This window comes from Haliotis rubra, unplaced genomic scaffold (assembly GCF_003918875.1).
Source record: "Haliotis rubra isolate DU_JTF1 unplaced genomic scaffold, ASM391887v1 Scf227, whole genome shotgun sequence".
In the NCBI taxonomy this organism is placed as follows: domain Eukaryota; kingdom Metazoa; phylum Mollusca; class Gastropoda; order Lepetellida; family Haliotidae; genus Haliotis; species Haliotis rubra.
This window is the reverse complement of record NW_025766303.1, coordinates 1279144-1297375: the sequence shown is the minus strand read 5'-3', so window position 1 is coordinate 1297375 and position 18232 is coordinate 1279144. Positions and strand designations below refer to the sequence as shown.

At 38.2% G+C, this 18232-nt stretch overlaps 1 protein-coding gene across 1 annotated transcript in view; it reads right to left on the bottom strand.

Annotated features, from left to right (window-relative positions):
- The window catches only part of LOC124277774 (CREB-binding protein-like), a 33039-nt gene that overhangs the window by 14111 nt on the left and 696 nt on the right, over positions 1–18232 (bottom strand). The window lies entirely within an intron of this gene.

The following is an 18232-nucleotide window of genomic DNA, read 5'->3' as shown; positions in this document are numbered from 1 at the left end:
ACTAACGTCGTAGTCCGCGGTCACCCATGATGCCTAAAAAATCGTACAGAAAATTGTAGATCACTTTATCGTACAGTGCCAGTGGCAAATGTGATCAAGGTCCTTGAGAATACTTGTGTGGGTCGCGCTTTGATCAACATCTGTAATGATTAGAGGCTGAATGACGGTACAGTAAATCATGGAGGGACTGTGTACACTGGCTTTTTGTGTCTGTAGATTAGCTCATCCACAATCTCATTAAAATCAGATATTACTTTATTAGCTTGCTACTGCTATACTTAGATCTGAGGACATCCAATTACAGGTCAAGTCGGAAGGATGTGTTGTGACTGACTAATATAATGACAACCAGGATGTCGACATCAACCTATCAGAAAGCACTAATGGATCATCCTCAGATCTCTCTGTAGCAGTAGCAAAGTCCAAGACCTGATATTAATGATGCTGGCTTGTACACCTTTGATTTACATGAAGTACTTAGTATTTTTATTTTATGAATAGTAAACAGAATAACTAATTAAACACTACAATGAGCACAACAACTCAGCTGGAAACGAGTGAACAGTTTCATGATAAACACCAAAGAAAGTGGTGATGTCATTTTCTGGGCATCTCAGCTGTACCTTCTGAACAACGAGGGCGGTGGGGTAGCGTAGTGGTTAAAGCTTTTGCTCGTCACGCCAAAGGCCCGGGTTTGATTACCCACATGGGTAAAATATGTGAAGCCCATTTCTGGTGTCCCCTGCCCTGATATTGCTGGAATATTGCTAAAAGCGGCATAAAAGTAAACTCATTCACTCGCTTTAAACAATGAACTGCTAACCAAGATGGTCCAACAATATTGTAATCAACATCTGTAGATAAGTCTTTTGAGATATTACCAGTAGTTGATAACTTAGAACACTTTCATCAAACTCATTTTTCTGGTGGTAAGAAAACATCATTGTATCGCTTTGTGTGAAAGACCAAGAGAAAATGAGTTTTGTTGGTGAAGATGTCGAATTTACAATTAAACGTCATTAGACAAGACTATTTACCTTTTCAGCTCTAACTTGACTTTGTTGGGCTTTATATTATATGCAGGGGTTAAGATTACCTTGTGTATTTGCCTTGCAAACAGAGCCGGAATAGCTATCAGCTGTGCACACGTTTCTACAAGTTATACAATAATACAACGAAAATATGTTCGGATGCAGTGAACGGTAAAAATATTATCAGATCTATTATTTTACCAAGAGAAATACTAACCTTATATATAGTCTATATTTGCCTTACAGTGTATTCTAAGATTCCTTGCCATTAGAGATGCCGACTGAACTATATCCTGCGATAAGGCACACTGATTGAGGTACGGTATTGTGCGCTGACATCATGATGCTATTCAAATTACTTCCCGCTTGATCTTCAGTCTTTCACTACATCGTTAAACTATGTATATTCATAGCTTCGACCTAAAGAGCCATGTGAGTTACACTTGTCAGAGGGTCATACAAAGTATGTGATTTTTTGACTACCAGATGTAGTAGTTTGTAGAAAGAGTGAGTATGTTTTTGTGTGGCTTTTAACAATATTCCAACAATATCACGATGGGGGACACCAGAAATGTACCCATGTGGGGAATCGAACCCTGGTCTTAGGCATGAAGAGCCAACACTATAACCACTAGGCTACCCCACCACCATGTAGTTGGTGGATGCTTAAGTAGCTGTGTGGGTTAGATAGCTGACTTTATTACTCACCCGTTGAAGATATCACGCTATAACCACTAGGCTACCCCACCACCATGTAGTTGGTGGATGCTTAAGTAGCTGTGTGGGTTAGATAGCTGACTTTATTACTCACCCGTTGAGATACTCACCCACCACCATGAAGATATCATTACTCTTGAAGATATCACGCTATAACCACTAGGCTACCCCACCACCATGTAGTTGGTGGATGCTTAAGTAGCTGTGTGGGTTAGATAGCTGACTTTATTACTCACCCGTTGAAGATATCACGCTATAACCACTAGGCTACCCCACCACCATGTAGTTGGTGGATGCTTAAGTAGCTGTGTGGGTTAGATAGCTGACTTTATTACTCACCCGTTGAAGATATCACGCTATAACCACTAGGCTACCCCACCACCATGTAGTTGGTGGATGCTTAAGTAGCTGTGTGGGTTAGATAGCTGACTTTATTACTCACCCGTTGAAGATATCACTGTTTAATAATTTTAGAATGTTATTACACAATAATAATATATTACACATTATATATTATATATAAATAATCATAATATATTACACAGTAATAACATTACACATTGTGTAATAACATCGCGTAATGCAGTACGTATGACGTCAAAGTGGTTTACAGTTATGACATCACAATGCTAATACCTCTGTCACAATAATATTAGACCTTGCTTGACTCACGGAAAGTTGAGTCATCACAATCGTTGAATTCTTAGGAAGTACTTTGCTGGACATTATTTTGCTAATGTTGCGTTAGGCCAGACCAATTTTAGTTCTTGTTTTACGGATCCACCGGTTGTATTTTTTCAACAATAAGAAAGAAAAAAATAATTAATTTTCCCCACTCAAACAATAAAATCCTAATGTTTTTATTTGCCAAAAATATAAACTTACAATAAAATGTTTTTGTGATTGTTTTTTGCTCCATATACACTTCATAAATTGCCAAAAGTAAAATACTTTTAATATTTAGGAGGAATATTTCATTGACTGGTGATTTTTTTTGATTATTTTTTCCCTCCTGCCTTTAGGTTTTTGGAGGACAAAAATCCATAAAACAAGAAATATAATTGGTCTGGCCTTAGTAATACATAAAATACTAAACTATGTCCAGTATATTACCATATTTATGAAACTTGTGAATGGTATTGGTCTTTAACTCGATTTCGCTCGTTAGATAACAAGCCATTCACTTGTTTCATAAATATGGTATTACACAGGACATCGTTTAGTATTCTCTATTTGTGTGCTGTTGATTAGGTGCCTTACTGTCAGAGTTTAGGTTCAAATCCCGGATGGGACTCAAACCCAAATATGACTAGAATCTGTGCTTCACTGAGAAAATGAATACAAATACATCACTAATAAACAATAAACATGTTAAATTGTCAAATAATATGGCAACAAATACACCACATAACAACAGTGATTTTGAAGCCTATAAAAATCAGTAGGACAAATGTCCTGAGTGGGTGTCTGGCTATAGGCCATTGACCTAAAGCTCTTTTTGACATTTTTTTAATCCCAATGCCGTCATATAACTAAATTGTGAATGACATTTAATGTTGCAACTTGGATTCTAGATATACAGCAAACTTCAAGCTTTTTTCAAAGATTCATGACTTATAAACAGATAAATGAACATCAATCACTCCTCTGTGAATAAAGGGACTGAACAAAACAGAAGTGTTGTTATTTTTTAATATTCAGTTGTTTTGAAACATACCCTTAAAAGTGAGCATGATGTCATAGCTTGCTTCTTTTCATCCAACTGTTTAATTCAGCTAAAATGTCATAGCTTTGGAATTACAATAATTAACACTGATTTTCTTTTGTCAATCTCAGACTTGCAAACTTTAAACTTTAAACAGTCAAAACTTCCTGGTTCCAGAAGACAAAATTGGTATGTAGTCCTTTCTGCATAGTGAAGAGCAGTTAACTCCTTCAACACCAGTCAACCAGAGGCATTTACTGCCATGACACCCAGTTCCCAGAGACTCTAAGGTCATAGATGAAGCCTATGTTTATGAAGGAAATTATATATAAGCTTGTAAAACATTATTGCTACTACCTCTCATACATCAATTAAAAGACCTAATCCCACTGTTGATAAATATGAAATTTATTTTTCTAACATTATTCAAATAATACAACTACAACTTAAATAAATATATTTTTTAATGAAAATGCAAGCTTACATTTATAATGTCAAAAAAATCACGAAAAAAGAAAAACCATGACGATTTTTTTCCATTTGTGACATGTCATAACATCCCTGTGCCTTTTTCTTTTATATTTTCATTTTTACGTAATCAGAAAACTATTATTAAAAGATTTCTTAAATAATATGTATGGTCACCTATTTCCCTATATCAGAGGCTTTCCGCTCGGTAACATGACACAACAATGAAAAATACCTCAGTTTTCAAAGCTTCGTATGAATAACATGCAGGCCGAATCGTTTGATGACAGGTATCGTTTGAAAGCTCTGAACATCAACAATATCCCTATACCCTTTCCGAGAGTATTTTCACAGTTGTAAGAAGCGATTTTATTGGATAAAGATTGGTTTCTAATGATGCTTTTTCGCCACAGTCTGCTATAAGGGTCATGATCGGTCAAAATCAGACACGTGACATAAGGCAGCCAATCATGGATACCGTCCACGTAAACGAAAACCTTTAGATTTAGACAAAAGTTCTTGGTAAAATAATGCTATTCTGAACATATTAAGCAAGAAATCGCTACCTATACGTAAATTATGGAACTTATTGGACATATCGTGCTAGGTTATGACCTGTGACAAAAATGCTTCATGCATATATTTTGCATTAAACAGCGTGTCCGAGCGTGAAGATTGAGGTGGCAAAAGCCGAGATGTCACTTGTCAGTGACTTGACTTACATTACATGGTCGCACAAAAAGATGGAAATAGTATTTTTATATGTACGTTTGACAACTTTTATGAATGCTATTGTTGATTTTATTCATTAGTTTATTCAATGTATTTAATGATTTCCTCGAAACAACGTTACTTTGCTCTTTGACAATGTTATTGTGGACCCGCTGCCGAAGCATGTGTCCGAGAATCGTTGTTTTCAATAACATTGCGAAAAAACAGTTTATAATTTTAATTCTGCCGATAATATATGATCAATTGAAATTTAATTGAGTGTTTTATGATTGAGTGTTATGATGAATTTATCATCGAGTTATGTGTAGTTTGACTAGTTTACTGCCTACTTATGTCAGTTATTAGTTTGACTAGTTTACTGCCGACTTATGTCAGTTATTAGTTTGACTAGTTTACTGCCGACTTATGTCAGTTATTAGTTTGACTAGTTTACTGCCGACTTATGTCAGTTATTAGTTTGACTAGCCTACTGCCGACTTATGTCAGTTATTAGTTTGACTCGCTTATCGTCGACTTATATCAGTTATTAGTTTGACTCGAGTTATGATCAAGTGTTAGTTGGATTAGTTTAATTTTTTGAGTTATGTCTGTCGGTGAATTTATCGTCGACTTATGGCGGTTATTAGTTTGACTCGACTTATGTTAGTTATTTTGATGAATTTATCATCGACTTATGTCGGTTATTAGTTTGACTCGAGTTATGATCGAGTGTTAGTTGGATTAATTTATTGTCAAGTTATTATCAAGTGTTGATGAATTTATCGTCGACTTATGTCGGTTATTAGTATGATTAGTTTATCGTCGACTTATGTCAGTTATTAGCTCGATGAATTTATTATCACTTATATTAGTTATTAGTTTGACTCGAGTTATGATCAAATGTTAGTCGATTAACTTTATCGTCAACTTGTGGTCCTCGAACTTATCGTCAACTCATGATCAAGTGTTGGATTGATTTACTGTTATGTTAGTTATTAGCTCGATGAACTTATCGTCAACTTATGATCTAGTGTTGGTTTGATTATTTTATCGTCGACTTATGTCAAGTGTTATGATGGATTTATCGTCAAGTTAGTTATTAGTTTGACGGATCTTTTGCCGACTTATGTCAGTTATTTCTTTGATTACTTTATCGTCGACTTATGTCAAGTGTTAGTTGGATTAGCTTATGTCGAGTTATTGTTAGTTATTAGCTCGACTAATCTTACTGCCGACTTGGTGATCGAGTGTTAGTTATTAATTCGGTTAACTATTTTGATGTCGAGTTATGATCGAGTGTTATTATTAGTTCGACTAGCTTATTGTCGATTTATGATCGAGTGTTAGTTGGATTAGTTTATTGTCGAGTTATGTCAAGTGTTAATTGACTAACTTTATCGTCGATTTATTGATCAAGTGTTAGCTCGATTAGTTTGTTGGGGACTTATGGTTAGTTATTAGCTCGATGAACTTATTGTCGACTTATGTTAGTTATTTGTTTGATTACTTTATTGTTACTTACGTTAATTATTAGTTTGACTAGCTTATTGGCGAGTTATTGTCAAGTGTTAGTCGTCGAGTTATGATCGAGCTCGATTCAACTTATCGCCGATTTATGTCAAAATATTAACTCGATGGGCCTTACTGCCGAATCAATTCGATGGATTTATTGTCGAGTTGTGATCAAGTGTTAGTTGCATTAGTTTATCGTCGAGTTATTGTCAAGTGTTCAACTAACTTTATCGTCGACTTATGATCAAGTGTTAGTCGGATTAGTTTATCGTGGATTTATGTTTGTTATTTTGAAGAACCTATTGCTGAATTGTGGTCAAGTGTTAGTTGGATTAATTTATTGCCAACTTATGATCACAGGGCTCGCGATAATCAGGAGTACGTACTCCTTATTTTTCAATATAAGAGTACTGGAAAACAATAAGAGTACATTTAGAGTACTGAATGGAATTTAATGGAGTATCAGTAATCTTATGTTTCGTGTCATATATGCACCACAACATTGCTACTCTTGTGTTTAAACAGGTGAGTAAACAATAAAACAATACTTTTTTCAGATAAATACGTCTGTAGGTGATTCTAAGACCGTACACCATTGCTGTGGTGCGTATCTGCTACGTTTTCTACATTATTTCCTACCGTATCGCCCTTAATTTATATCCGTACATATGCCGATACGGCCCTTATCTGGAGCCCTGTGATCAGTTATTTGATTACTTTACTGTCGACTTATGTTAGTTATTTTGATGAACTTTACCGTCGAGTTACGATCGAGTGTTAATCAGTTATTAACTCGATGGAACTATTGACGACTTATATCAAGTGTTGTGTGATCGATTTATTGTGGATTTATGTTAGTTATTGGTTTGACTAGTTTATTGTCGAGTTATGTCAAGTGTTAGTTGGATTGATGTTTAATTATCAGTTTGATCGATTTATCGTCGACTTATGAGCAAGTGTTAGCTCGGTGGATTTATAGCTTCGATGGGCCTTACTGGCGAGTGTGGTAAAAAAAATAGATCAAGTGGTCGTGGGGGTTGATGTTTTGATCATGAGTTGGCGGGAAGGTTTGTAGAGTTAATACTTTTGATCAGAAGTTGGTGGTTTGATCGTTATTATTTTGACGGGCGATTTGGAGAATGGAGGGTTGCTAGAGGGTGACTGCCGAATGCAATGGGTAGCCTTATTTCTCTGCAAGGACAGGGATCCGTTGGATGAATGCTTGAGAGAAAATGACGTGATTCCTAGCAAACTAGAATGGGAACGAGTGAAAAAACAGCTCGCCGAAACAAAACACGCCAAACTCGTGTTGAAAATCGACCAACCCGTGGCTTATCGAGTGTTTTAGTTTAGCAAATTCTAGCAAATGAAAGTTTATAGTTTTATATTAAATGTCGACTTTTGAAATTCTCATCGTGTGTAAAGTTTGCATCTCGCAAATTACATCGCAAAGTATTGAAACACGATGAAATCAGAATTCTGGCTGAGGCAAAGTTAAACACAATAAGCGATCATATTTCCACGGCACTCATAGACAACAAAATCTCTGAGCAAGAGTTTCGTTTGGTACTCTCTGAACTCTCACAATATCACAAATGAAACAAGAGATTCGAACCAAGTCTCGTAAAAACACTGCCATCAGTGAAGACGAGAAAAAAAAGTACATAGAACAAGGAGTACAACAAGCCCGACAAGTCTTCATTACGAAAACCAAAGAAATCATAGGCGATTCACATTAAATTGTTTCCCTGAGATCAACATTATATACGTTGATATGAAACAACAAAGCCGAGTGACCAGGAAAGTGTTGGCTCGCGGTCATAGTGACCAGGAAGCTGGCTGGGGATTCAAAAGTGGTATATACACTAGCGGAAGAGATTAGGGCCTGATAAAAGCTTTATTTCATAAATAAAGGCTTTTGTCAGAAGTGATCTCGGACCGCTATTCTATATACCACTAGAGCAAGTGCGTTTGTTTGCAAATAACAGAAAAGTCCAGGCTAGTGATGAGAGTACAACTGCAGTGCAATCACTGGAGCAAAACGATTTCTCCCCGCAAGCAGTCACCCTGAGCATTATTGCATAGGCTTTATCGCATTCAAGGCTTTTATCAGCTGTTGTTTACAAACAACGCTTCAGAACAATCAACATCCTGTCCTTTAGGATTACAGCATTGAATGCAATGTTACAATCCAGTGTTAAGATACCTCACTACTGATATGAGGACAATATGTATAAAAGTATCTCAATTTTGAAAAAGTAACGATAATTTACTCAATACAGGTAGCGAGTTTACATGCCTGACATCATGAACATGGTAAGATTAACTGTCAAATGTTTTCAAATATCTGCATATTCCTTGAAAGCTAAATAAATAACATGTATAACATCAAAATATAAATATAGCTCGCTGCTGCTCAAGTTAAGTCGGGGGCGGTGGGGTAGCCTAGTGGTTAAAGCGTTGGCTCGTCACGCCGAAGACCCGGGTTCGAATCCCCACATGGGTACAATGTGTGAAGCCCATTTCTGGTGTCCCCCGCCGTGATATTGCTGGAATATTGCTAAAAGCGGCGTAAAACCAAACTCAGTCAGTCAGTCAGTCAAGTAAGTCAAGACACAGGTGGCCCAGTTGTCTATGGTGTGACGGTGTGCAGAACTATGTGCCAGAAACAGGGTTGAGGGTTCAAATCCTGGTTCAACCTCAGCATGTTTCTAGGTTAGTCAGCGCGCTATGCTCTGTGTTACATGTGTAAAGATCTGAGATGTGCATCACTATCTTCTGACAGGCTTACATTAAAATATACATACGGTATTTCCCAACTTGTGTCTGAGCTAGGCAGAAACGAACATGTAACAAGAAATATGAGAGGTAGCCAGTGATAATATATACATTTACAAATCCACTTTAACAGAACAGAATTTTTGCAGCATAACTAATGCCTAGGAACCCAGTGTTTCTGTTCTCCAGTACATACAGGATTTTGGCCGATAAAAATTGTGACGCTATCGGTCACCTTGTCCAGTAAAATACCAAAACTATTTTTTGTCCTACTTAAAATGTTACCGAAATTCAAACAAAATCGCTGAAGTAATCCTCTAATAATAGAATCGGCCACAGTTTTCACGTGAGATGAGGTTTCCCTCTAAATTCATTATGTTGTGCGCGATATGATTGGTCATTCATTTGGAAATGATCGATATATGTTGTACCTTGAAATGTCACTATAATCACTGTTGTCGTGGGAAATCACGGAAAATAACGATGTTATTCGATTGTTTATATACCATGTGTAATGAAATGACACGCAGAGAGCAGGCGACGCTCTCCAATCTTTTGGGGTAAACGTACGATTTCGGTTATTGAGAATGACGATACAAACAGTAAGGGGCAAAACAATGATTCAAATTCAAGTTGCAATCGGCTTCCAAACTAAATCCTAGTAAATTACGGAAAGTTAATTCAGATTGGATATCAGAATTTAAATGGCTCGGATACGAGGAGGACGACGGAACTATCATATTTTGTGACCGGCAGATTTCATGGTGGACTGGTAAATTAGGAGGTCGGTGACCGGATGTTAAAAAACAGCACAAACACTGCAACCTGAATTCCCTCTTGAGACAGCAACGAAATAAAAAATCATCAGGTGCAATGAGGTAGCCTAGTGGTAAAAGCGTTTGCTTGTAACACCAAAGACCCTGGTTTGATTCTACACATGGGTACAATGTGTGAAGTCTTATATCGCCAGTCATGATATTGCTGGAATATTGCAAAAAGCTGCATTGAATCATACTCATTCACTCTTACAACATATCGCATCATGTTTCCTATCCATCACCAGGTCACCAAATACCATTGCTCGAGTAAATTTTGGAGGATTATACAAAGTAATGCAGAAAGGACCAATGAAATAGTCTGTTACAACCACCAGTATGTTGTATCTGTCATCATGGTAATAATGTTCTTCTGTATTCAATTTGTGATTGATTATTGATTACAGTTGTGACTAGCCGCATTGTCAACAAGCAAAATGACCCTTCCTCCACGTGACCTCATCTGTCAATCAAAAGAGAGCAGCCAATCATGAAACAGCTCTGCTGTCATCCACGCCTTTGTGTTGTTTCTATATATAGCATATATCTCAGGATTGAAATTGCTATCAAAACATAATGGCAGAACGTTTACGTTTAGCAGGTGTACTAGCCATCTTGCCCAAATGCACAACGACTGATACCTCCATCATTATTTATGCTTACTTAATCAACGATTCGAATCAGCGTCAACTCAATGTCAAACTTTAAAAGGTCACATGCAACCAAAAAATCAAACATAATTAAAACACAATTATCACTTATTCATGACATATAATATACATTGCTGGTTATGAAAAAAAATAAAAACAAAATTATAAGCGTACAATCGCAAATCAAAAGTGCAATATTTTGTACTTGGGTTTACTTCCCAAGAAACGAAGCAGCCGGGATACAGAACCCAGTCAGAGCGGGAGGGTGTGCACTCAAGTGTAACGGCTGGTTCATTTGCAGATGCCCTCACGGCTCATTGTGTGTCTACATATAGAGATGTTGGGTTTTGTAAATACATGCTCATTTTTTGTGTATAACATTTTGCAATCAACAGACATCATAACATGTCATGTGTACAAGTATCACACCTGCCTGTCTGTGTAATTACATAATGTGACGGAGACCGAACTCGGGCCATAAATCAATGCGTTTTGTTTATGGTGAGTAGCCTGATAGGTGTTAAATTCAAATTGCATGTGGTCAGTGATTTAAATTGTGTATTGAATATTGTCATTAGCAGACGGGCAGGCAGACACATAGGTGCCAATAAAACAGACATTGAGTTTTGTCTGTGACAACGACATATCTATATCACAGTTAGAAATTCTGTACAACGCTAAATAATGACATTGCTTTTAAGTATCGAACTGAGAAAGTGACTCGGTAAGAAGAACGTGTGGTGAAATAGACAAATGAAATTATATAAACAGTTAAATCGGTAATCTACTGTAATAACATATAAAAAGCTTGTGCCTGTGAAATATCAACAACACAGTAGTAAAATAGCTCACACCAAAGCCTTCACCGAATATTCACCGGAAAACCCGCTTCCAAGCTCTGCGAACCTATTTCACTGCGCATGTGCTATGAGAGCAGCCCAGCTGTTGAAACCACTTCAATTCCCCCAAGCGCTGGGGGAAAGTTAGTGAATCGTTTGAACTACGATTTCGCGCAGGAGTTTCCATCGCATAATTTTTCAACTTTATAAGTTGAATTTGCATTTTTGCAAAGGTATCAGAATCTGCAAAGTTGTGTTTTACGTTGCATGTGACCTTTAATTGTTTCTTCTTGTCATAGAATAAGGGAACCCGTGATCTTCATAGTGGGGATTTATTACTGATTCGGTAACTCAACAACATGTCATACAAGTTCGTCTGGCGCGGTTTTGCACGGCATCTGCTAGCCAGTTCCATCGGCTCTACGCATGCCCGATAAGGGAGCATTAATTGAGAATGGAGTAATCCTTGTTTCAATAAGATACTATGACATCTCCCCCTTTTAAGATAAAATAAACTCTTTAAACAATATTAACCTTAATGTCACTTGATGGTGAACATTTACTGTAACTGGCCAGAGATAAAGAAATCTCTGCAACATTAAATTCAGTCTCCGGTGACGATTGTAGGCAACTTCCTTCTGAACTTGAAACAGTCCATAATAAACACAACTTTTAAGTGTTCACATATTTGTGAATTAACTGTTCTTTGAAATAAAATTTACTTCACTGAACATGAACTTGAATGTCACTGATCACAAAAATTATTCCTTGGCACATGCAATTAATTTAAAGTCAATTCAAGGAATTATTTAACATTAATGTCACTTCACCTCCAGTCTCCATACTTCTGGGGAGGCTTCACCGGTAGACCAGACCGTGTTGTGTACTGGATAGTGTCAGACACAGGATTACTGACACTGCACTCAATTGGAGGCGACTTCTCAAACTCAGTGTGCGAGTCTTGTGGAATGTCACTGCCTGCTGTCTGGGATTCATCAAACCTCAGATGACGGCGATTTCTTCTTAAGTTACCCGCTGCTGTCTTGATATGGTAACTCCGAGGAGTCTGTGCCCTGGTCTGAACGGTGCCTGGAGTCGACCATATCTTCTCACCGTCAAGCTTGACTCGAACTGGTGCACCTAGTGGCAGCTCTGGCGACCACTGCATGCCATGTCTGCGATTGTAGAAAGTCTCATATGAAGACTTCTTTGCACTGTCTCTCTCTTCCACCTGTTTCAGATTAGGCCATCGGGGAACCAGGTTTTCCGGTAACGTTGGTAACATTGTGAGGATTTGTCGGCCCATCATCAGCTGAGCCGGAGATACACCTTTGGTGGTGCTAGGTGTGGATCTGTAGGCCATTAGAGCTAGATAGGGATCTTCCTGGTTAAGAATCCTCTTCGCAATGCGCACTGCACTCTCTGCTTCGCCGTTAGACTGAGGGAAGTGCGGACTTGATGTGGTCAACTTGAACTTGTAATCTTGTGCAAACTGTTTGAAGTCTGCAGATGTGAATTATGTTCCATTATCTGAGCGAAATTCTTCTGGTACGCCCCATCAAGCGAACATTGCCTTCAACTTGCCCATCGCTTGTGAACATGTTATATTGGTTAAGTGAGCAATTTCAAGATACCTTGAGTAATAGTCCACTACTACAAGACAGTTCTGTCCCTTGGCAAAACACAAATCAGCAGCAATCTTCTGCCAAGGTCTCTCTGGAAGTGGGGCTGTGATAAGTGGCTCCTTTCTCTGAGACGGCTTATGTGTCTGACAAAAGTTACACTGGCTAACTTTCGTCTTGATATCGTTTGATATCCCTGGCCACCACACACACAATGCTGCTCTTTCCTGGCACTTATTTACTCCCTGGTGTCCCTAGTGAATTTTCTCCAAGATTTCCTCTCGTAGAACTTCGGGAACGATGATACGATCGCGGATCACCAGTAGGTCATCAACTACTGACAGTTCTCCTCTCACAACATAGAACTGTTGTACCTCAGATGGTATGTTCTTACTGTGCTCTGGCCATCCTGTCCGGGTGAACTGCATAGCATGTTGGATGATCAGGGTCATTGGCCGACATCATCTTTAATGCGTTGACTTTCTTGTCCGAAATGGGTCTCTGTGTAGATACAGACTCCAAGTAGGTTTCTACTTCTTCGCTCAACGTTGGGTCTTCATCAGAACATTTCATGGGACTTCTTGATAACGTGTCTGGGCCGACTAGGTCTTTCCCAGGAACATACTCTGCTGTGACTTGAAATCTTCTCAAGCACAGCAACAGTCTTTGACATCGGAGTGGCACATTGTTGAGATCATACGAGTTGATGAGTGGAACGAGAGGTTTGTGATCTGTTTGCAGTTTGAATCCATCCAAACCTATGAGGTAGCGATTGAATTTCTCGCACGCCCATACACCAGCTGGAGTCTCCTTTTCGATCTGCGCATAACGGCACACCGAACCCGTTAGCGTTCTTGAACAGAAAGCCACTTGCTTCCATGTGATTCCACCATGCAGCTGTAACAAGGCACTTCCTAGACCATAGCTGCTTGCGTCCGCACTCACCATGGTTGGCAACTTGGGATCATAGAATGCCAGTACCGGTGCACTGGTTACCATGGCTTTCACTTTGGAGAAAGCAGACTCTTGATCTGGGCCCCAATACCACATAGTATCGGCATGGAGTAGATCAGTCATTGGTTTCGTGACTGTGGAAATATCCGGTAGGAATTTCCCCAAATAGTTCACCAGTCCCAAGATGCGTCTAAGTTCCAAAATATCCTTCGGAGATTCTAATTCAAGAATGGCATCCATCTTTGCTTATTCTGTGTCCGAAATATACAATTTCTGATTTCCGGAACTTGCACTTGTCTTTGTTCAGCTAAGTCCCGCTTTCTGGATGGCGTCAATTGTGCCGTTAAGTCTTTTGTCATGTTCAACGTCAATATACTTGAGTGTACTTTGTCTATATCTGTGCTGATTTCATGAAAGTTCGGCTTCACCAAACCCATCTTGTGTGAAACATTCCTACTCAGCAGATTGTTATGTCCGTCTGTGACATAAACGTTGAACTTGTATAATTCACCATGATATCTCACCTGTGCAAGAACAATCCTGCACACCCTATTAGGTGTGAATGTCCTGAAAGTTCACGATCTGGTGGTAATAACTTTGTTTTCTTGAAAAGTTTGTCATAAGTTTTTCCTGAAATCACTGTTGAGTCTGCACCGGTGTCAACTTTGAATTCAACAGGTGTGTCTTGAACATACAATGTAACCATCCATGCATCATTATCATCTTCACAGCTGACAGATCCAATATAGAATCCACTTCCCTCATCATCGGACAAAACATGTCTCTACACTGTGAACATTTTGTTTTCTATTGCTTGTACACATCTTGGCATAATGTCCTTTCTTGTTACATCCGTGACATGTCTGACCACTAACGCGACACCTTCCTGAATGAAGATTACCACAACATGAACTGGGCTTATTCTGACTGTATGATTGTTGATTCCTTTGGTTTCCATGGTTACCATTACTTCCATGGTGAAAACCTCGCGAGAGACCAAATCTTCTACCTCTATGGGCATAAAGGGTCATATTTCTTGAATTTCTACTCCTTACCTCTTCTAAAGTCTGAATATTGTCTTGATTCTTGATTTGAGACTTGACTAGTTTCCCTTGCTGTCTGATCCAATATTAATCCAGGAATTGATTGCATCCGTTCTGAAACTTGTCTGTCAGAAATTCCAATGACAATCCTGTCACGAATACTTTCATCACGCATATTCCCAAATTCACAGTACTCTGCAAGTTCATACAACGAGCGTATAAACGCTTCCACACTTTCAACCGATCGTTGATTGCGTTGTTGAAACTTGGCTTTCTCGTGAATCACATTCCGTTTTGGAACAAAATGTTTATCATATTTCTGAATCACTTTGTCAAATTTCCCCTCATCACCTTCGTCAAATGTAAAAGAGTTCATAATGTGTTCCCCTTCCTTTCCCATTGCGTAAATGAGTGAACTTATCTGAACTTCTTCTGACAGTTTATCCAGTTTCGTCGCGGAACGATATCTCATGAACCGTTGCCCTATTGGAGCCACTCGGCCGGTGTGGAGAAATCAAAGTTTGCTGGAGACGAAAATCGTGCCATCTTCTTTATTACGTCTTCAGTACTTTACTTCTGACACCATGTCATAGAATAAGGGAACTCTTGATCTTCATAGTGGGGATTTATTACTGATTCGGTAACTCAACAACATGTCATACAAGTTCGTCTGGCGCGGTTCCTCGCGGCGTCTGCTAGCCAGTTCCATCGGCTCTGCGCATGCCTGATACGGGAGCATTAATTGAGAATGGAGTAATCCTTGTTTCAATAACATACTATGACACTTCTCTAATTAACCTATACGCCCTGTGATAAATATTCAATAAACAATGAATTAACTAGCAGCCAGCACAATGTTTTGACAAGCGGTAGACATGATAGACTTCGTGCTTTGATACCTCGCCAACAACAGACCTTGGGTTTTGATATAGGATTGATCAAAGGTCAATTCAGTGAGCACTGTTGAGGAGTGGTAAACATCGGACATCTTGCCGACGACAGCCTTGATGTTCGGATATACGAGGCAAATTTGTACATATTTTGCTGTTTCGTTACCAAAATTGACCGTTCGGATACAGAAACCGAACATTAGGATATACGAGGTAAATTGTAACTAGAAAATTTCGTTTTTTCTGAAGAATGTTCGGAAATCGAGGTATTCGGATATCTGAAGTTCGGATATACGAGTCTGACTTTACTAACCGAAAAAACTAACTGCGCATAACATAATACTGCATAAAATTAAACTTATTTAAGTTATAAAAATAACCCTAAATAATCATGTAGCAAAGCCCTTTGCATGAAATTTGATGTCACGTATCGCGCGACATTCTTGCTTTTTGACACCAAAAGTTCACAAATTCATTAACAAACGTAAAATTTATAAACAGCAAACAAGTGTGACATGTCACATATAACAACTTCAGTCAAAGTCATTGTGAAATATACAGCGGACACTGGGGCCGGCGTTGTAGACTTCCATCGGACAGCCGGCAAATCTACCAGATTTGTCCGAGGGTCTGACGCTATTCATGAACACGGAGTTTAATTGTTAACAATCAAATGAGCTGTGGTAATCAATCTCAACTGCTGTTGCAGTACTGTTCGAGTACTGTATAGGCAGTACGATGCTGGTAATCATTATAGGAATATTAGGACCTTTGGACTTGGTTAGAGTCAAGATGCAATTCTACATGGTTGACAACTCAATTCCATTCTCGAGAAAATCATGCCTTAGTCAGGGCTACATATTTGTTTGAGGGTTGGGGGGTTTGGGGAATATTTCTTGAACAACAAACTCGGCAATATTCCTGGTATTTGATGGTAGCCTGTAAACATCAAATCTGGACCTGACAATCGACCGATTGACATCACGTGTATACCGAATACTGATATGAAATCCATGAAATATATTTACGATTTTGGGCGCAATCATTAACAAGCAAACAACGAAATATTCTCACAACAGTATAACTCGCACCACAGGTTTCTTTTACTTTGAAACGTCTTAAAGGGACACAAATAATGATTCATGGTTTCTTCACAGAATACAATTTGCTTAATATGGACTATCATATCGCCAGGTTTTACTTGTACTCAAACGCTATTTTTGCTGTGCTTGCAAGAAGCGACACCCATCGGAGGATCAAAGAATGAGAAGTTGCCTGTCATAAGAAAGGATATGCAATATAGTTACAGCCAAACTGACATATGGTTTTGTTGTTGATTAATGTATACAGGACATGAAGCTAGCAGTGAGCATCATTTATCTACATAGTAAAAATCTTCAGAGCACGCTTCAGAGACTTCAGGTAAACGAACAGGTGAAAAAAATGTGAAATATCTGATAAATTATCATTGGACACGTTTTATTCGCAGATAAATAACAAACTGTCTGTATTCCTCCAGAAACTAAGCCAGAAACTAGCAATCAGCTGAATTAACATTTTTCACATTCTACCAGTGTTTCGGTTAAAACTACCCATTATTCTACAAAAAGACTTTTGGTGCACTGATCGAATGAAAACATTATTTTATCAGAAAAAATATATCCCAATTTTGATTTTATGTTACATATCTAAAAAACATAACATCACATTAGAATAACTGATTGATATCGTTTGATAATTTGTACATGTGGAATAATTTAATCGTTACCCAATGAAACATGTTTATTACTGGTAACAAAATGCAAGATAACAGTGATTAATCAGTCAATGTATTATCGGTCAATCCTTTGATGAAAGTTTACATAATTAACATACACATTCACAAACCTATACGCATTTGCAAGGAGAGGTTTTGGTAAGAAAAATTCAAATATGAAAATTCAAGGGGACTCTCCAGGTTTTCACACGAGGCACTCTGTTGGTCTGAAACTCATTTTGTTAGCTAGCTGGTTCTAAATCGCATCCAGTTATTACGCGGGCTAATCAAAATGGCGCAGGATGGACGACTAACAGATTTCTTTTCCTTTAAAGTGAGATGGGTTCACTGTTTACAGTTTACAGCTAGCGAACAAGACAGAAAAACTCTCCACAAAATGTCATATAATCATAGCACTGAAAACACGAGCTCCCACAACCATGACCTTGAATATATCACAAAAATTCCATTCAGCAGGTATCAAAAGGTTAATAAAAATATCAGTTTCAACGATAATGAACGGTATTTAATACTAATTAAGAGAAAACTGTGAACTTCATCAGCAAAATATTTGCTTGAAGTGAAAGCCCTGAGAATTGCATTACACCAGCTTAAACTACACAGTTTTGGTAAACAATTTCTCAACACTGTCAGGATCTTGCTCAGCTCTAGTCGCAAGATAAGAAGCATGGACGCCAAATTCTATAAATAGCCTTAGGATGTAATATTCCTGGTATTCAA